Below are 8,135 nucleotides of genomic sequence, written 5' to 3'. Positions count from 1 at the left end.
ACTAATCTTTCCTCTCCCTTACGTCCCTTAAAAGCAGTGGGTTTTTTTTTTTCTATTTTTGATAAAAAATTAGTTCCATTTGGTTAGTGTTTTGTGATTGTAGACTTTTGGAGACCATCAGATCCAGCCCCTACCTTTTAGCAGGTATGAGAGATGGGAAAGTTCTTCAAAGCTTATATCTTAGACTACATTATAAGGAGAAGGAGTTACAATCTCTTGCTCTATTGGCCATTATCCACTATTTGTATAAACATATATATATATATTCTCTAAATCAGCTACATCTTAAATCTACTACCTTGACTCACTCCGGCATGTCTGAGCAGAACTGGGCAAGCTCCAAACCCTAGTGCATGCCATTCCTTATGTGGAAAGTCTCCTCACCATCTCCTTTCTCATCTTTCTCTCCTTTCTCTCCTTCCTTGTCTTCTTCCTCATCTTCTTTCTGCTTATCTATTCAGGAAATTTCCAAGTTTTTACCCAATCACGGCAGGCATAGAGCATGAGGTCCCGTTCTGGCCAATGGAAACCAGACATGGCAGTAGGGCGATTGTGTCTGGTTATGAAAGTTACAAATGTCCCTCTTGTCTCATTAGCCTTGCTGAGTGATCCATTGTCTCAGTGTGGACTTTTCCTGATGTTACAAACCCATTTCCAACAGCAGGTAAAGAGTATATCCTAATTTTATAGATGAGGTGTATAAAGTTCAGGGAAGTAAAGTGACCTAAATATTTAGGGGTAGATGCTGAATTATTTCAGGTCTCCTGAATTTCAATCCAGCAATATTTCGATCCATAAACATTACACACTCTCTGACCTCATGTGAATTCAATTATAAAGTGTTGATGAAAAAAGTCAAACTCTGTAAAATATTTGAAGAAATTTATTATGAACCAAATACTAGTGACCACAGCCCATGACACAGCCCTCAAGAGATGCTGAGAACATGTGTCCAAGGTGGTTGAGCCACAACTAGGTTTTATACATTTTCTGGGTTAAAACTATAGAGACCAAGGTTCTTACTATGCAGATGAAGACTCCAGGTAGCAGGCTTCAGAGAGAATAGACTGTAAATGTTTCTTATCAGACTTAAAAAGAGGACAGACTTAGTTGATTCTCTCCTGGATCTGGAGAAAAAGGCCTGGAAAGGGCAGGGGGTTCTCTATAGAACGTAGATTTTTTTTCCCCCCCACAAGAAACGACTTTGCAGGGCTATTTCAAGAGATGGCAAAGAAAATATGTTTGAGGTTAAGATGTTTTGATTTCCTTATCTGTTATGCGATGTTATGCCAGAGTCAGGACTGAAAACAAGCCACATTATATAGGGTTAAATAAAACCCTTCTGATGAGACTTTATGGTCTGTAGGGCGTGGCTTCCCAGGCCCCTTAGATAGGAATTTGAACAAGAAAAGAAAAAAGGTAAGAGTTTAGTCCTCAAAAAGACAAAGAGTTCTTAAAGAGCAGGCATGCTGGGTGCAATGGTTCACGTCTGTAATCACAGCACTTTGGAAGGCTGAGGTGGGGGGATCACCTGAGGTTGGAAGTTCGAGACCATCTTGACCAACATGGACAAACTCCATCTCTATTAAAATACAAAATTAGCTGGGCATGGTGGTGCATGCCTATAATCCCAGCTACTCAGGAGGCTGAGGCAGGAGAATTGGGAGGTAGGGGTTGTGGCGAGCCAAGATCTCACCATTGCACTCCAGCCAGGGCAACAAGAGTGAAACTCCATCTCAAAAAAAAAAAAACCAAAAAAACCAAAACACCAAAAAACCCCACACAGATGGATTTAAAGATGACTCACAGAGTCAGGGGAAAGCTAAAAAAGCAGACCTTGAAAAAGACAGGGACCGGGCAGATTGAAGTCAGTGGGACTCTGCCTCCAGGATAAATTTCCACCAACTGTTTTCTGTTCTTGAGTGTAATGCTCAAGATACAAATTCTATGGAAAGAGTGTCCTATTGCACAAGCCCATCTGTTGGGCAAGGAAAGTCTGGGCTTTTTGATTGACAGTGCCACCAAGACACTTAAGCAGTGAGAGGGATAGTACCTCAAAGCAAAAATGGGTTCTACACCAAGAGTGGGGAATTGGGGGATGTTAAAAGCAACAGATGTCCACACAAGTAGACATCACGTGACAGAAGTCACAAGGTAAGGGTAACTGAAAAACAGGAGGGAGTTAGATATGACATTAACCAACTTAGAAAAATGGTCAGAGTTATAACTTCAAATACTAAAAATAGTTAAAGCTCTAGATCAGGAGGAAACTAAGTTTAAGTTAAAGTATGCATCTCTTAAACCTCTCACTCATTAGTGCTTATTCCAACCTCAGAGTATAAGCCATTCCACCCTTGCCATTTGTAGGCATGAAGCCAGCTTGCTGAACGGCCAGTAGGGAACACTGAGGATCTGACAACAAAATATAAAGCCAAAAAGATACAGAAGGAAACCTCTCTTCTTAAAAGGCTTAATCTTAGAACCTGAACAATAACCCATAAACTCTCTAGAATTGTGTGCAAAAGTAGTATGTAAAGGTAGTTTTTGCTGTTTGTTTGATTTGGTTTTTGCTTCTTTTTTTATTGTTTTGTTGTGTTTTTTCCCTAAGATTCCCTAGTTTTCCCCAATTTGGCAAAAGGGACTGTGAAAAGTTTTGAACCTCTGCTAACAAAGAGGCTGCCCTCTCAGACTATCTCAGTGAGAATTTACTTCCTCAGAGCTACCTGGCTCCATCCTGGCCACTGTTACTATCAGAGACATGGATGAAAATGTAAATCATTTCTCGATTTGGAAAATGAGAATTTGTAGAAAGCCCTCTAAGGCATTTCCAGTTTGGATGGAAATTCTGGGTTTTTTCCCCTTGGAAATTCCCAGGATCTCCACAGTCTTCTCACATAACTAGGTTTAAAAATACGACTTTCTCTCCCTGCCTACCATGCCAGGTGGGAAGAGTGGGTGACTGAGCAGGTGCCATGACCAGGAAAGAGCACATAGGGCTTAGTCTAAAGTTACACATCTCCAGCTGGTGAGGTCCCATGGTGGGTCATTTCCAAGTCTCAAAGAAGCCAGGAATTCTGGTTTTGTGTATGTGTGTACAATTTCTCCACTATGTATTTGCTATTATTTCTTTTTTTTTCCCTCTAGGTCAGTGCAAAAGTACCAGTTTTTAAATAGCGGCAGCTAATTCAAAAAGTGTGGTACTCAGGTGACCAGTTTGCAGCCAGGATCTAGATTTTATTCCCCAGGTATTTATGAAGGCCTTTAAGCACCCCCTGCTTTCACACCCACACCCACACACATACATTCTCACATACACACCTCATTTTAAGAAAATAAGATTGGTTATGCCTAATAAAACGGGTTTTTTCTGTATCTTTTTGACTATATTTTGTTACTGGAAGGTCTTCAGGGTCCCCTACTGGCTGTTCAGCAAAATGGCTTTATGTCTGTAAATGGTGAGCATGGAATGGCTTATACTGTGAGGATGGAATAAGTACTAATGAGTGAGAGGTTTGAGAGATGCATATTTTAAGCTCAATGTAACAAACAGCTTTCTTATACTGGATGAGTAGGGGATAGTGAATGCCCCATCTCCAGAGGTATTGAAGCAGAGGCAGGACAAACACTTTTCAAGAGAGGAATCGTTTTGCTATATAACCTATGAGAAGCTCCTTCCAAGTCTGAGATTCTCTTCCTTGGTTTTTCTAATAAGTCAAAATAAAAAATTAGTAATTAAATTACTGAATCTAAAGGATGATATTTTGAGCTACTGTCTGATGCATTATAAATTGCAGAGTATAGAAGGCATGAAACACATATGTTTGCCTTGGAAGTATTTGCTCTAGATCTGTAAACTGCTAGCTCTCATTTGTTGTAAATATACAACCCATAGATTTCTCTTCCTGCAATTTTTCTTCCTGGCTCACCCCTAATATGTAAGAACCATTTTGGAGGCACCCTGAGTCAGACCTCTTGGGCAAGTAACTAATAATTCATGGGGCACAGATAAGGCAAATGTAAGTGCCTCTAGAGATAACACCCAGAAGGGGGAGGATACATGTTGGGTCTCCCAGAGAGTTAGTTTCAGAGGGAGGACTAGAACACAGGTCTCCTGATTCCCAATCTAGGATGAAACGTGTTATGCAGCTTACATTAGAATATTTTCTGGAAGATGAAAACATTTTAGAGAAAAAAATTTGAAGAATTTCAGAAATGAAGACATTTATCTTCATGGATAGTGTTCTTTTTTTTGGTCATAAAATTCTATGATTTTATTAGCAATCACAAAGTTATCATTTTCCACAACATTTTACAATTGTCTTGTTTCACAGGGAAGGTGAACTAAATTAATGTTTCTTAAACAAGTACATGTTGCTGAAGAAATGTTAAGTTAAAATGCACTACATTATGTAGTGCAGAAAAAAGTGCAGCTGGCAATTTAAGACATGAAAACAGTGCTGAATCAGTAGTGTTTGGAGTGACGCATTTTGTGCATCTCTGGCCAGTCCTAGAGTAGCCCTCAGCACAAGCTGTAAGACACATGTGAATTAATGAGGCTAAAGTACTGAAGACCAAACAGAACCATTCTAGAGTCAGCTTCACAAGGACATACTCCACCCTTTGGTCTGGAAACAGTGATCTGCTGTAGTTCCTGTCCTGCCCTGGCACCTATCCCTGCTGCAGTACCGATTACCAGATCAGATGTCCTCCAGCCAGCCAGCCTCCAGGACAAGTGGTGTCCAGTGAGTCACAACCCAAGGAGAAACAGCCGCAGTTTACCGATTTGTGTTCCTGTACATTCTTGACTTGGGTGGCAACAATGTTCTCATTTATCTTGAATATATTTACTTCTAAAAAGACTGTGTCTGTCTTTTTGGGAGGAGAGCAGAGGAATGTTTACTTGCTAGAGAACGTAATACCAAATACCAGTTATCACACATAAACAAAGCCTATTGTCTGTGTCATGAGAAGAGGACTACCTTGTCAGGAAGATTTCACTTCTTACCTCTACAAGAAAAATGCCCCATATTAAAATCAGCCTGTGGCTACCTCCCTTAGAAATGTTGTTTTCAGATATTCCCATTCCTAGTTTTAGAGGCAGCCATGGAATAAATAGTCTCCTCTGACCTTGGAGTCAGGAAGAAAGGGAAATCTATTCATAAAAGGAGTTTAAATTCTGACCTTGGCCACTCAAACATGCTTCAGGTCAAAGAAGATGGTTCAACTAACAGATTCCTCCAGGTGAAATTCTTCTCGGACCAACGACTCACTCAAGTTGTCACTCACGGCCATAAGGAGAATGGTTAGAGCAACCAGGTATTCTGAGAATCGGATTTGGCACAATGAGTTGGGGTTGCCATGATTGATTCCTTTAACAACGGCTCACACTTGTGCCCACATGCACACTGTGGTTACCCACCAGGCAGAACCTTCTTCACAAGAGTGTCTCTAACACATCTTTCTGAGATGCGAAGTTGATGGGAAAAACACACTTTGCACTCATTTGGCTGACCACCTAGGCAGGGTCTGGGAAAAATGCCTTTCACCCCGCCTTTGATTCCTTGCTTCTATGCTAGAAGACTAACACATCTATCCCTACTGAGCAAGGAGTTTGTCTGGGGTCAGGGCATTCTCATCAAAAGGCACCTTTGATATTTTTGACCTGGTCCATGGCCAGATCTACAGGGAGGCTGAACTTGAGGCTGCTGAGGCGACTGAGCAGGTTGAGGGCACTCTCAAAGCCTGTGCGTGCTACTTAGCTCTTGGGCTGGTAGTGAGGCTTGATGAGTGACCTGGACTTGCAGATGAGGTTCCCCCAGACACCAGACACTGCTCGTTCAGTGCCACATATCAAAGCCTTCAATTCTGAGTCTGCACTGTGCTTTAAAGGGTCGTGCTCTGTCAGCACCATGAGGACGGCTGTCAGTAGGCTCTCTCTGGGGGTCACAGTAGTGCCTCCTGTAACAGGAAGGGCAAAGGACTGGGGATTCCACATAAGCACTGCCATTCTTAGAGTGATAGTACTGTAACCTCCCAAGGGGTTCACCTTGCCGGCTGCCTAGACAGAGCAGATTTATCAAGAAAGGGGAATTGCATAAAGAAGGAGTAATTCAAGCAGAGCCAGCTGTGCAGGAGACCAGAGTTTTATTATTACTCAAACCAGTGTCCCCAAGCATTCGGGGAGCAGAGTTTTTAAGGATTACTTGGTGGGTGTGGGGAAGCCAGTGATCCGGGAGTGCTGATTGGTCAGGGTTGAAATCAGAGGAAGTCAAAACTGTCTTTTCACACTGAGTCAGTTCCTGGGTGGGGGTCACAAGATCAGATGAGCCAGTTTATCAAGCTGGGTGGTGCCAGCTGACCCATCAAGTGCAGGGTCTGCAAAATATCTCAAGCACTGATCTTAGGACCAGTTTAGGGAGGGTCAGGATCTTGTAGCCTCCAGCTGCATGATTCCTAAACCATAATCTCTAATCCTGTGGCCAATGTTAGTCTAATCCCCAGGCAAGAAGGAGGTCTGGTTTGGGAAAGGGCTTTTACTGTCTTTGTTTAAACTGTAAACTACAAACTAAGTTTCTCCCAAAGTTAGTTCAACTTATACCCAGGAATGAACAAAGACAGCTTGGAGATTAGAAGCAAGATGGAGTCGATTAAGTTAGATCTCTTTCACTGTCTCAGTCATAATTTTGCAAAGGCAGTTTCAATACTTTACAAAGAACTCCCAGGAGCATGTGGCCTCAGGGGCTGAGGAGAAGGCTGGCAGCAAACAAGCAATAGGAGCCATGATAAGTCTCATCCCTGAGGAAGAGGCATAGAGTTTATGGGCTAGCAGGTCCCTCAAAGCCACCATCAGCTCCTTCTACACAGCCATGGCCAGCTCACCCTTGCCTCCCAGAGAGAGGTCCTGGAGGATGGCAGAGGTAATGATACGGTCTCGTGGCTGATGCCTCAAGGCTAGCTGCTTCACTCTGTCCGCTGACACCCCCAGCATCTTCAGCAAGGGAGAGAAGTCTCTGTCAGCCTGGCCTCTCTGCTATAGGGGTGGAGAGATCTGGCCTGTGGCACAACCAAATTGGCTAACGCCAAAATCCGGAGCATCGCCAGCACTTGTGGCATCAGGTGCAGCATGGTCTCCCGGCCTGTCTTCACATCCTCTGACTTTGTTTTAATGTGTCCTGGAGGCAGTGGGTCTGCTGCTGTCGGTTCTGGTGCAGCCATTTCCCATCTCCCCAGAGACCTTGCACTCACAGTATCCACCACCTGCCTGCAAGGGGCTTCCCACTTCATCTTGGATGAAGCTGACGAACATCTAGAGGTCTCCAATCTGAGTTTTCAGTTTCTCAACCAAGTGATCTTCGACTAGGGCTGGGTTGACCATCTGAGCCACTTCTGCATCTGCAAGCTGACCAAGCTCTTCAGTGGACAGGAACTGATGTCCTCATTCAGATTCATGTCTAGTTTCTTTATTAACTCATCTAGAATCATCCGCTGTCTTTCCAGCACCATGAACTGTGGCAGGGCATCATAACTGCTCTTGGACAGGTCAATGTTTCCAGGTCATCTAGCTGGGTCTTGAGCTGCAGTATCCATTCTTTCTGCTTCTGCCTTTGGATTTCCAGATGCTCTTGTTTTTCCTGCTCACTCTGGTCCTCACTCCACAGCTGTGGCTGGTCCCCTGGCAGGTAATTCGTAGATTTTTAGTAGAGAGGGGGTTTCACCACGCTGGCCAGGCTGGTCTTGAACTCTGAACCTCAGGTGGTCCACCTGCCTCAGCTTCTCACCTAGGGTTCTTTTTAAATATTCTCTTATTATCCTTTTAATGTCAATAGGATCTAGAGTGATGTCTTATCTTTCATTTCTGATCTTGGTAATCTGTGTCTTCTGTCTTTTTTTCTTGAACAGTCTGGGTAGATTTTATTGATCTTTTCAAACAAGTAACTTTCTGGTTTATTAATTTTCCTCTATTGTTTTTACACGGTTTTCAATTTTGTGTGTTTTTAAATTCTTTTTCTCCCCTTCACCTTGCTTTGAGTTAAATTTTTTTCTAGTTGCTTGATGTCAGAGGTTAGATCATTGATTAGAGACCTATTTTCTAATATAAGCACTTAATGTGATAATTTCTTGTATGCCTGCATTAC

General features: G+C 42.8%; 1 pseudogene; it reads right to left on the bottom strand.

Annotated features, from left to right (window-relative positions):
- Positions 1-5,635: 5,635 nt before the first annotated feature.
- LOC100385648 (RUN domain-containing protein 1-like) lies at positions 5,636-7,673 on the bottom strand (annotated as a pseudogene).
- Positions 7,674-8,135: the final 462 nt, after the last annotated feature.

The sequence above is a fragment of the Callithrix jacchus genome, chromosome 2, assembly GCF_049354715.1.
Source record: "Callithrix jacchus isolate 240 chromosome 2, calJac240_pri, whole genome shotgun sequence".
Taxonomy (NCBI): domain Eukaryota; kingdom Metazoa; phylum Chordata; class Mammalia; order Primates; family Cebidae; genus Callithrix; species Callithrix jacchus.
This window is presented reverse-complemented; position numbering and strand designations above follow the sequence as displayed.